Raw genomic sequence first — 12,994 nt, 5'->3', positions numbered from 1 at the left:
TTCAAAGCTGTTAGAGGTTGTGCTAGGGTTTTTATTTTCCCTTCTTAAGAAAACAAGGGATCAGACCATCTTCTTTACCCCTTTCTATATACCCCTTTCAAGATTAAAATCACTCCATTGAACTCCAAAGCTGAATGATTCAGCCATAGTTGCTTCCTGCAAGTTTAAGATATGGGGCTGAGTACTAGCTTGTTCTGAACCAGCAATCGACCTTTAGCAAACTCAGCAAGAGGTCGAGACATAAGGTCAAAATCCGTAGTAGTCTGTTTGCTCCATTACTTATAGACTTTTTTTTTTTTTTTTTTTTTTTTTTTTTACAGTAGAAGCAGCTGCTCAGTTGGTGATCATTTCTCCTAGAGAATTCATCAGAAGAATGTCACAGACTTCAGCGAGGGTTGGCCAGAGCCCTGGCAGCCAACCTAGGAACAATGCCTACATTGCACAGAACGGAATGTAGCCATTCATATTTGCATGAAGCTTGTGGAGTCCTACTGTGGAAGTGCCTGTGAAAATGAGTATGCATTTAGTTCTCAAATTAATATTGGCTGATCAAATTAAGTTTCAGACTGAGTGCATTTTTAACCATTTGCCCTGCTAAAGGCTCTGTTCTAGACTTTGAGGTTTGAAGTCTATCTAGAATACTTGCAGTTTGTCCGTGTCACTAGTCAAGGTTCTGTTTTTCAGCTCCTATGGGTGTGTTGTCCTCTGTCTGCTGGTTAGAATTTGTGGTCCAAAATGATACTGCCTTTGTATTTACAAAGGGGAAGGAAGTATTCTCACAAGAGCTGAAAACAGTGATTAAAATATTTTCTTGTTCTTTTAAGGAGGAGCTGAGGACCTGTTCTGTTAATCATGTGATATCTACAAGAATGACGGTGACAAGGTGAGAGGGAGTAAATAGCGGGCTTGTACAGACACCTTGTGAGAACACCTACCCAGAGTAGCTGTCTGTTCTTACTACATCCCACATTCAGGACAGAGTAGATACATAGTGTCCCGGCTTCAGATTTCTCTGAATCTCTCAATGTTTGACCGAAAAATATACCTCTGCTAAATAAAAATACAGATTTCAGAGTAATTTAGACACTTTTGCCTCTTTTTACTATGTTACATTATCTGAGACTAATTAAAAACATGTCTTTACTAGTGTAATCTTTAAAAATGAACTTACAATGGAGATAAGGCAGTATTGAAAAATGCCAATAGTTCTGAAAGTACATCTTTCCTCAGTGGGACTGTTCTGTTTAGGAATCACATTACACTTCACCCATGTTGTGTCTTTCATCAGCTATTTAGATAAAATGTTCTTCCATCAGATCATTTCTCTTCATCCTTGTTAAGGAAACCTTTATTCTGTCATATGCTTTCTCCAGACTTTTCTTCTTGGGTCAGTGCCTATGCACCTTTGGTCAAAATGTTTGTGCGCCTCTGTTTTCTTTTGGCCTTAATGGTCAGTATTAATAATATACATGGATGATATTTAGTAAGTAGACTATATGCAGACTTTTCATGTTATTAAAGCATGCTTTGATCTGCATTGATTGTGTAATAATGCCCAGTAGGGAGCTTGAGAGGGTGCTGCTGAAAAGTGTATAGTAATAGGGACAGGCATGGTGAAAGTGATCATTGTCACTATCTCCTGCTGCACTGGAGAAAATGCCAGAGGGATGATGTTTGTTTGGGAACTCCCATCGCTTCTCTTGCTAGCTGGCCCCAGGGGAGACTTCTTTGTGCCTCCCCCGCCTCTGTCCCCTGTAATGCATGGCATCAGTTTAGGGACTGCAAATAAAACCTTATGCATGTAAACCCATCACAACATCCTTTGTGCAGCAGACATGGAATAGAAAAATGTTTTAAGGCCTAAGGAGTTTTACAAAGGAAAGTCATCCATGAGAAAATATTTGACAAAGAATATCATAATGATTTATCAGCTCAGATCCAGACACATTGTTCAAGCCTTTTGAACCAAGAATACATAGGGTCCAGAGTGTTACCCTTGGGGGTGCATGTGGGTGCCTCACCAGGAGAGCTTAATGATTTGTCTAGAGCTTCTGTGTTTCATTTCCTTTTCATGGCAATAGCTTGGCTGGCGTTTTTCTGCATTATAACAGGCATGTTTTTGCAAGAATTGGAAAAGAACAAATCTGAGATTAACTTCATTGTTGTTTTCTCTAATGTGCACTGTGAAAGGATTTGTGAATAACTTTTTTTTTTTTCTTTCTGTTTTATGGCTTTATTAAGGATGTGAAGAGACAATTTATTGGAAAAAAATTAAATTACAGTAGTGAGGATAATGTGTAGTAGAATAATAAGATAATGAAACGTACATTCTACAAGGAAATAGAAGTTTAATTTTCAGGTCTCTCTTTCTTTTTTTCCAAATTAGAACTTACAGCTTTTGTAGTTAAGCTAAAATTATCTTGTGTTGCATTGTCCTATCAGTTAGAAATTTATAGTGAGTTTTAATGTTCCAGAAAGCGCTTTTGTTGTATATGCAAGTGAGCCTGTTTGGTTGGGTGCTGCACTTTGCAATCATTTCAGCATGTCTTTTCTCTGCACCTGCCTTGCAGTGACATCTGCTGGGAAAAGCAGGAAGCCTTTATGGTAATTGTAGTAGCTTAGAATAAAAGTTAACCTCAAACACAGCGTACAACTATTCTTTTTCCAAACATGCATATCTCTCTATGCTCAAATCTAGTGCTACCAATAAGATGTAGGTAATATAGGATTAAATTTTTCATTTTTTTTAAACTATTAAATCATTATCATTGTTACGTTCTTAGCTACAGCTGTATATATTGCTAATGTATTAGGGAATAATTACAAAATACTCATGATACCAAGCTTGTAACGTAAATATCTGAAGTATCATACTGATGTATATTCCAAATAAATACCTATTTTTTTTCTATGTGATATATAAATCCAGTTCCTCGTACATGGTGGTACTTTAACTGTGTAAACACTGAAAAGACTTGAGAAATAGGGAATTTGTAGAGGAGAAACCACATGTTCTTTCAGAATTTCAGAGGTGGTAGAAAGAGTCTGGTGGTTAGATGAGAAACCTCAAAGTCCATGCCTAGCTCTTTTAATATATTAACATTGGTTGAAAAACTGAACAAATCATGATGATCTGAGACACACCTAGAATAGATAAAGTGACATTTAAAAATCACTATCTTATAAAGCAGTTCACTACTAGATCCTTTCTAAAATATAGTTTGTTCTGAAATTCTGTTTTTTTTTTTCATTTTTGTTTATGCATGATTATCAGTAATTTTGTCACTTCTTTGTTTTGTGTTATTTGTGTTGCATTTAATTCTAGCTCACTTACATGGGTCTTTACTTGCTACTGTTTATTTTATGCTCTATATTTCTCTAAGTTTTTTGTTTTATTTCCTTTTGCCTTGATTTCTATTTTTCTGCCTTACTATATCAGTATTTTTTACTTAGAAATGAGTATTTTTTTTCTGCACGGAGGAAAACTCTTAAAATACTAAGAAAACTTGATTCCAATTCTGCAGTTTCTCTTCTGTTTCACCCTTGATTTGGAGTTCATTTTTCTTCATTTGCTTATCTTTGTGGGTGTTTTTAGTTTTCCTCTTTTAGTCTCTTATTTGGAGCTCACAGAAAGCAGAAAAGTAGATGATAGTTTCTCAATCTTCTGTTTTTTTATCATTATATGCCTATTGTATATGAAAATGTCATGAAATTTCATGGAGATCTACTGATTTTATATAATGGAACTTTATGATGCATTTTAAAATTGGAATCATGCTTTTTTATCATTGATTCCAGAAATATCCTCCTTATCTTGCTTCACTACTTCTTCGTGTTTAGCCCTAGTATAAGTGATTATTGTTGTAGTCAAAGATGCCACAGATGTCTCAGTACTTTTAATAATGCAGTTTTAGAAAGCTTTTGGTCATCTTAATGTGTATTACTGGAGGTGTTTCCAACTTATTGGTAAAACTTTCAACTTTGTGCTATGCAGTTAGCATCTCTCTACAATTATGCATGATATTGTATGCTTGAGATGTAGCTTGATAGTGTACATATATATATTTAAATACTGCTTTTGTTTATCTAGTCAGCAAAGACTTTTCCTGCTGAGTCTTCTAACATAAGTCAAATTAAGAAAAGAGATGATATCCTAATTTTGCAGTCTAATACTTGGACATAAATACCGTATATCCAGTACAGTGCAGAGTATTCAGTACCATATCCAACAGTTTTTTTTTTTTTTAAGTATTCCATAATAGTTCTCACATTGGAGTAGCAATACATTTATCTCTAAAGAAGTTAAAACATAGATTTTAATACCAAAACTTGCATATGCTACATTTAACAAAGTATTAAGTCTTTTGTAAACTTGTCTCATCTTCATAGGCCTTCAGACTGCTAATTGAAGTTATCATGGTTCAATCTTTTATGCTTCATTAGTGACTTTTAACCTATATTAAACACTTTGTCATATAAAATATAACAAAATACAAAAAGAACACAAAACCCCAAACATAGAAAAAGCAGGAAGAAATCGTATGTGCATATGATGAGAGAGTGAAATAGGATTTTTTGCACAGACTTCTTACTTGAACATTAGGAAACTTTTGTAAAACCAACATATAAATATGTATGTCCATTAAACTCAGTACCAAGGTTCTTCGTATCCTTAAAAGTACTCTGTAATGTTGTATACTCTTTTATTTTTATACTGGTGAATTACACACAAGTATTGCTGAAATATTTACCAACACAATTAATTATGTAAAGTTGGGAGTTATGCCTTGCTTCCAATATTAGCCTAATTAATTTCACAGATTATTATTGAATAGAAATCAAAAGGATCTCTGGATCATTATAATATCTAGTGTTTCAGTGTGGACTAGCAACTAGCACAGTGTTCTTAAATAAGGTATAGCTGTTTCTGACAGCCCAGCTGCTGAGTGACACAAGAGTTAAATAGTTAAAAATAGTTACCAGTGATTAATTTTAAATATACTAGAATATGATATGGATATAGCTAAGAATTGTGGTATTCCAATAAATAGATATGGACTGTTTTTTCCATTATTATAGTAACTAAAATATGAAATTAAGCTCTAGATTAGATGTCTTTAAAGGTTATGAAATTGATGGCAGGGAAATTAAAAGGTGGAAAAAGAAGAGAGAAGGCATTTTACTGTGAGGAATTAGACATCAGCTGCTTAGTTATGGTTAAAAATGAGAAAAAAAAAAAAGTCAGCATGATCATCACCTCATAGATTCATGAGGTATGATGTCAGGAAGAAGTATAAGAATTTAAAGGTTTGGGTTTAAATCCCCAACAGATCCTTAAAGTACACAAGAAATTATTTGAACAACAATGAAAATAAGCATTTGGAACAGTAAACTATTCAGTGAAAGAAATGCCCTGTTTGGTAATGAGGCACTGTGCAGAGATGGAGACAGGACAAGCTGCTTGGTCCCTGCCCTCAAGTAACCCAATGAAATAAAAGCGGTGTTGCAAATATTTAAAAAGAGGAAGTTTTACAAAAGAGCAAATGTTTTCAATAGTGTTAAGAAGTAACATTGTGAAAATGCTTTGAACATGACTATTCACAAGCTTGGGTTCTTAAATCTTTTTCCTTCTTTAGAGATAGAAAAATACATCAGTCAGCTGATGAGAGAGGTGGATTTTATTGAATATAAACCAAGAGACACAACTATGTGTCTGGATTACTCAGAGGCTAAGGGCAGGTGTGTGATAGTGAGATGACTTAGCCCCATTATCAGAGCTTCACTTGAACTATTTGAAAGTTGCACATGGCTCAGAACCACAGATTGGCCATGCCTGGGTTGTGTGATCATAACAGAGCTTTCTAGGCTTTATATAAACAGGTAGCTCTCTTTGTTGTTCCAATTCTTAAAATGTTTGAGATATTTTTAAAAGTTGAGATTTATTCTCCATTGTTTCCTCCTGAACTCCTCTGAAAGGTGTAACAATATGCAGCAAAACACAGCAAGATATAAGAAAGTTGAGCACATGATGTGTGTCATAAACTCAAGCTATTTTTAATCTTAATATATGTAGAAGTAGTTGGTTTGCTGTGGTGGCATAGAACTCAGCAGAGCACACAAAATTAAAACCAGCACTAGTTCTCAGTTCTCCTCACATACAGTGTAGATGCTCACAAATTCCATAAGCAACAAAATCTTGTTGTTTAACTTGCAACTTAGTTAGGAAATTGTATTGTTCACTATAGGTATTCAACTACCGTAGCTGCCTGAACAGAGCTCCGCTCTACCAGATTGTGTTGGCTCAGAGAACACGCAGATGCAACTTGACATGAAATAAGCTCCCACTCTTACAACTGCAATGGCTGTGGTATCAGAGTACTCCATAGTCATTAATGTATTTATCTCACATTTCATAGCTCATCAATAAGCTTAATGTGTGTAAGATGGTTATTTTAGTGCAAAATTAAATAATAAAGTACCTTTATAATGCAGGCTTCCCTTAAGACCTTTTAATGTATATGATGGGGAGCCATGAGTAAGTACAAGTAACAGCATTATTTTTCATGTAGGAGTCATGAAAAATTTTTAGCATTCATTGGGGTGCTGTTAAAGTGTTGCTGAACAACTACAAGTGACAAAAATCATAGGAAGTGTTCTTAGAAGCTTGCAGCTGTGGACCTAGATTCTGAAAGCAATAGTGAGTAGTCTTGGTGATCTCCTGACTGCTACTGTGAAGTTTCTGGTTCAAGGCTTTGCTTGAAGTCATCTAGTAAAATGTTATTCTAATAATTGAACAAATACTACTTCTAGAATTATGTAGAATACAAGTTATTTGAGACAATATATAAAATCTGTGGGGAGCTTGAGCCGTTGGCATTCAAGGGAAACATTTAAATGAAAAAACAATAAATTAGAGGAAATCATGTTCTTTGTACTATTTACCTAAAGTAAGACATCTGATTTGAAAAGCTGGGTTGCTTTGCATTTCTTTAATGTGAAACAGTAATGTAAAAACATTGGCAGTAATAGATCACTTTGGGGGTAAAAACTTGTTTTAGCAAATGGTTTCTCAAAAGTAACTTTATTCTACATGTCCCAGCTTCAAAGAAAGTAATAAAGAATGTAATGGTTCTTGAATGTTGGGCTGAGAACAATATATATATTTTTGAACATAAGTATTGACCATATGTATTTCAGAAATGGAAAGAACTTAATGTAGCCAAAGTGTTCAAAACCAAGAATGCTGGGCAAGGTTCTTCAAACTTAGATGGAACAGTTCAGGAAAATAAGCTTATAGCTTGAATGGTACAGAATTTAGCCCTTTGATATGTAACCGGGCTGTTTGATCAATGGAAAACAATTTGTGAGAAATGTCTCGGTGCTTTGTAAGTAGTAGCTGTAAACTGTAGTTTAGAAAATACTTAAAATAGGTGTATCCTTCATTGGATTTGTGCAAGGTGTGTTCCAAATATTTGGTAAATTGGGATCTTAAGTCACAAAATTATGAACGCTGAAGAAAGTATAGACAATTCATTTACAGAGGTAATTTAACATTTTTTGAGTTGGCAATTAGATGAAGGACTGCAAACAATTTATTAATCCTAGCTGGAAGTACATTGAATTGGTGGAAGCTGCAGCAGGAGGAATTTTGAGGCTCATGGCAGACTTGCATACTTTAAACAATAGCTTGGAGTTGTTTGCATGTTAATTGAAATCAGTTATGTTTTTTAATGAACTGAAAAATGCTAAATAATTTCATGGAATACTTCTTGATGTCTGGGGTTACATTCAGATTGAATTCCTTTTACCTCAAAGGCCAGGGCTTTGTAGCATGTCAATTTCTTTAGCAGAAATGGTATATTCTCCTTCAATCTTATGCTGGCAGACACATTACCTTTGTCTGATGTTTTGGTTTTGCCATAAAATTAATAACTGGGTGAATAACAGAAAATCTGAAGAGTTCATTGGTGACAAGTAAGAATATAATATTATTGTTGATCACTGCAGTTTTTACGACAAAATTTTTTACTGAAATCTAATGACACTACTGTGTTTTCATAATGTTGAGTTATGAATTTGAAACACTGACTGGTATTTCCTGTTTTACTTTTTCTAAACAAGTTCAGAAAAAAAAAATAAAGTGCTGTGAACTACCTCTATATGAATAGATTTCAAGATATTTTAGTTTAACTGTTAGTTCTTCCCACATGACACAGTGCTAGGCTTGAACTATCTTCTAACTTAATTTGGGTAAGCAAAATCATTTTCAGCATTTCTCCCTGACTCATTAAATAGCATATTAGATTTTCATATCTTTGTGTTTACATTTTAATTTACTCTATTGGCTAAAAAAAGAGCTCTGGACATTATTTGTTTTTAATGCATGTTTATTCAGACTATCTTTCTTACATACAGCCCTCTGTATGTAAGTTCTAAGAAGTATTAAAGCTGCCTGATACAGCTAATGTGGCCTGACTCTCAGTAGCAGTCTGGTCTGTTTTGGGAAACCTTACTTCATTTTAAGGTTTATCCTGTTGCTGCTCACTGTCTACTCGTCTTTGTGCCACACTCGGTAATTTCTTCAGATAAGTAGGTCTGAAGTAGAAGAAATCAGCTAGAACCAGTCCCACACATTGTTTCTGGTTTCTAAGAACCAAAAGAGGTTATTAGTGGATAATAATGGATATTGACTGATACTATATCAAAGTAACTTATGATTCTTCTGAATTAAAACTGCATGGAGTTTTACACAGATAACTGGAATTGTCTATTGCAGCTAATTCATTTACTTATTTTTTAAATACTACTTTGAAAATCCTTGCACGAAATCTAAGCTAAAAGTCTGAAATCCATACAGAACACACACATCTTGTGATTAAACAAACAAACAAACAAACAAACAATCATCTAGTTAACTTCTAGTTCCTTTTTTTTTTTTTTTTTTTAACCAAGGTAGGTAGAAATGCAAGGAAGTTTTTCTAGAAATGTAACTTTTGCAGGATAAAACTTTGTTCCACTTACAAACAAGAGACTTGCTCCTAACCTGGCAATGAGAGGCTATCTCTTCAGAAGTTATACTATGTAGAACTATGTAGAAGCTATTATCCCAAGTTATTTGTAGCTTTTTATTTATGGACCAATCCTAATCTTCATTATGGCATTTCATAACTAGAAAACTATGCAGTATAGGTACTTAAACTGAGGTATTTTAGTGTGGTCTGAAGAGGGAATGTCAGAAGTTGCTCAGCAAGCCTGTTGAACTAGGTGGTACCATCATTCCTTCATCAGCTGTCTTTCATTCTTAGTGATGTGTATGTATGTAATAATGAATGCTAGTGCTCACCTAAAGAGGTCTAGTAAATAACCAATGTGACAACTAACAACAATGTGTGTATAAATACATTTTAAATTGAGGAGATGAAAACTAGGAGGATGAGGGCCTGAAGTACACGTATGTAGTGTTAGATTCATAGTCAGCAAAGTAATTCAGATAATTTTACAAGTATAAAAATAAAACACGTCCCATTTTAAAGCGGTATTTAAACCTGTGCTTAAACATGAACTCCAAATTCTGTCTTGCTGTGTTTTAAGTGAAACAATGTACCTGAAGAGAATTCACAGAAGTCTCAAATGTGCATTAGTGAGTAGAATTTGAAAGTGCTTTTTAGATGACTCAACTGCTGAAGCAGACTAAAGTTTGGCCACTCAGTTACTTGATAGTATCTGTTGTACGGCCAAAGCAGATGGGCTGTATGCTGTTCTGTAAGTTTTTCTGTCCTCTCTGATGTCTTGCCCTTAATCTTTCTCCACTTGTACACCAAATGGACCAAAGCATCAATCGGTGCAGTTAGTCATAACTAGGTGAGATAAAAATTCCTCATTTTATCTTCAGCATTTTTCTCAAGTGATTTTTTGAAAATAAACAGATACCAACAATTCTTATTCAAATCTTCTCTTTAAATGTCTTTGCATAGCACACAATATTAAAATCATGCTGCTATTAGTGACACATACATGTATAAGTTGCACACAGAGCAGTAATGAAAAGCAGTCCAGTTACTTTTGAATTTTGTATGCTGTCATAATTACAATTATATACTTTGAATTATACAAGCAAAATTTGAATAAATAGGATTCTTACTGGGAAGGATATTATAGACAGCCTGCATTAATGTACTTTTCTTTCCTTCTCTGTGTTCCTACATCTCTTCTAATGGATTTGACAAAACTGATAACATTTTTTGTTTTCTCATTAATAACAGTTTCTGTTATTAAAAAGTTTGAAAACTGAATAATACAGAGCTTAGTTTCACTGTCCTTACGTAGTAAATGATGTGGCTAATTCTTAGTCTTCAAAGCAGTTATATGTTTGAATATCTGTTTATATTCATATGTACTTCAGATGCATTTGCCCAGGCATTCAAGACAGAAAGATTTGTCCTTTGTAACTACATTCCACCTCTTTCAAAGCATGAATGTTACTATCATTTTATTTCTGCTGTCCAGTACAGACAGATTATTACATTGTTAAAATTTGAAAAAAGAAAAAAAATGCTTTTCCTTTTATATTTTAGATGTGCAAATTTGGTAATATTACGTATGTCTGAATGGTGTCATGCAGATGAGTTCTCATTTCCTCTTCTTGTTATGCCTGAGAATGTCGGAAGACAGAGTGATTCTCCTTGGCTGGGTTTTTTCCTGGTAGTTTCTTTTTTCCAAACACAGGTGTATGATGTTAAGGTGCTGGTGGGTCTCAATCAGTCAATCAGTTTGTACTTGTAAGATAATTCTTTGATCCCTGGAATAAGGTACCTGTCCCATTGTGAAGACAGTTACAATGTTGTATTTCTCTGCTTTTGTCTTAATTCTAATATTAGCGCAGTTGCTATATAAACAAGACTAGAACTTTGTAATTTCATTTTTTCAGGGCTTGTAAAAAGTAATGTCACTTCTGTTATTGTTCTAAAAACTTCAACAGTTGGAAAACTTCAGGAGAGTTGTTTTATAATGGAAGATGTTTATAATGGACCATGAGGGATGCTGCTAGTGGACTTAATATACAGCAAAGGTGATATAGTGTAGCGATATGAAACTTTTTGGAATTAAGTGATAGAGATGTTGCACAGACCAACTAGCTGTTACCATGAAGAAGGGAGGACCATCACTTCTTCCCTTACCATAGTTATCTGTGGTAGTTCACTTCAGCAGTTGAAAAGGTTACGTTGTATTTTCTGAAAAATGGTTCAATTTACTTTGCTCCCAACTCTATTATTTTACCCCTCAGAACACAAAACCTCCTTTAATAGCTTGCATAATGGATTTCATGTTCAGTAGTTTTTGAGATGACTCTGTGGTCATTCATTTGAGGGACTTCCTCTCCGCTAAGTATGGGTTCTCAGTGAATTGAACATCATCAGTTTCTTTGGATTTCTCCTTCTGAACTACACCCTGTCACTGTTGATGGGAGGGTGTTAAATAGCAGTGTCCATATCATCCATTTTAGGTGTGAGCAAGTTTTATCCTATCCATATACAATGATATTGGCAACAGACATCTGTTGGATATGACTATAAGTTTACAACCACACACAGGTTAGTTTCTCTTCATCATAATCTATTCTAGGACTTTTCTATAACCCGATGTTCTGAGACTGGGGCTCCCTTTCTGGTCTTTCTTTCTACTCCTGTGAGGAATGAGGTGGATTACCAGACCTGTGGAAGCTGAACTGACGTTTGGCTGTTAAGATGACCAGAGATTCTTGCTGGAGCTCTTTCTTGTATTGTCCCCTCCTTCTGTATACTTGCAATGGGCTTGAACCTGTTTATGCTTGGCAGAGTATTCTTGGTGCCTTCTTGTAAAGGTGTCTGTCTTTGATACATTGAAGTAGAACACGAACAGAATAACTGATATCTTACCTTCTTGGCTCTCCAGTCTCTCAACAGGCATTTTATGTAATGCCAAGAAGATAGCAATGATGAGCTTATAAAAACTATTCTCAACTTTCACAAAGTTCAAAATGATGATCTTTGGCTTCACAAAAAGGGAATGGATTTATTCTTCCTGACTTTCAGGATTCCGGTTTCTAGGTCTTACTGCTTTTATATTGGGTACCTTAAATTTTAGATTTGCAATGGCACAGAAACATTTCCAGAGCTAGGTACTTTTCTTGGAGAACCAAGACACCTCATGAGGTTTGTGAGTTGTAGCAGCAGTTTATTTGGCATTTGACTTCCCAGTAAACATGGGGGAACCGATCTGAGATGGTCCTTCTGCTACAGGACTGTGTTTAGACAATCAGGCTCCCTAAATACCCTAGATGATGGTCTCATTCTGTTTCACTGAATAATTATTGGATCAAAATCTATCATAAGACGATGAGATCCACTGTGATGAGAATTCACTGAAGTAACTACAGCTACATCAGCAACAGTACCAAAGAATGAGACTTTGCATCTGAGTGTAGCCTACTGGAGCTCCATGCAAATTTTTGTAGGGTATAATGATTATAGAGATCCACAGAAATGGTTTTGCATTTGGAAAAGTGGCTCAGCATTTTGTGTTCACATGGGGGACTTCCATGCTACATGTACTTCAGATTTTGACTGTGTGTGGGGGAAGGTGTTATTTCTTGCATGGCCATCACAGGCTTACAACCACTTAAGACAGGAATGGAAGTTACTAGCTGCAGGAATCCTTCAAGATGTTGTACACATGTATGCTCCATTTTTTCCTTCAGAGTCTTTCTGAATCTTTCTTGCGTCTTTGTTTCCAAATGTTGCTTTGGAGAGAGGCCTCAGGTAGTGCCTGGTTCACTTCACCCTGATGTGCTCAACATGGGCAAGAATTCACCTAAGTGACTGGGCACAGCACATCTCTGAGAACCCCTGCCTGAGGTAAGCAGTTCTCTTTTAATGGCTGAAGTCTTTCTGTTGATAAAATAAGTAAGTTTTGTATTCTTACTTTGTGCTTTGTTTCTTCTTAATATGCATGTAAA

The 12,994-nt window shown here is 35.1% G+C and overlaps 1 long non-coding RNA gene across 2 annotated transcripts in view; it reads left to right on the top strand.

Annotated features, from left to right (window-relative positions):
• Window positions 1–12,994, top strand: part of LOC110352705 (uncharacterized) — an 84,311-nt gene that overhangs the window by 10,665 nt on the left and 60,652 nt on the right. Inside the window, exons 4-5 of one of the 2 annotated variants that reach the window (XR_011812013.1) lie at window positions 321–515; window positions 825–2,832. The exons of the other annotated variant lie outside the window; for it this stretch is intronic. This is a non-coding gene — a long non-coding RNA (uncharacterized lncRNA). Of the gene's footprint in view, window positions 1–320; window positions 516–824; window positions 2,833–12,994 lie in introns of those variants that run through there. 2 annotated transcript variants of the gene reach the window in all.

Source organism: Anas platyrhynchos, chromosome 11 (assembly GCF_047663525.1).
Source record: "Anas platyrhynchos isolate ZD024472 breed Pekin duck chromosome 11, IASCAAS_PekinDuck_T2T, whole genome shotgun sequence".
Lineage (NCBI taxonomy): Eukaryota > Metazoa > Chordata > Aves > Anseriformes > Anatidae > Anas > Anas platyrhynchos.
This window is presented reverse-complemented; position numbering and strand designations above follow the sequence as displayed.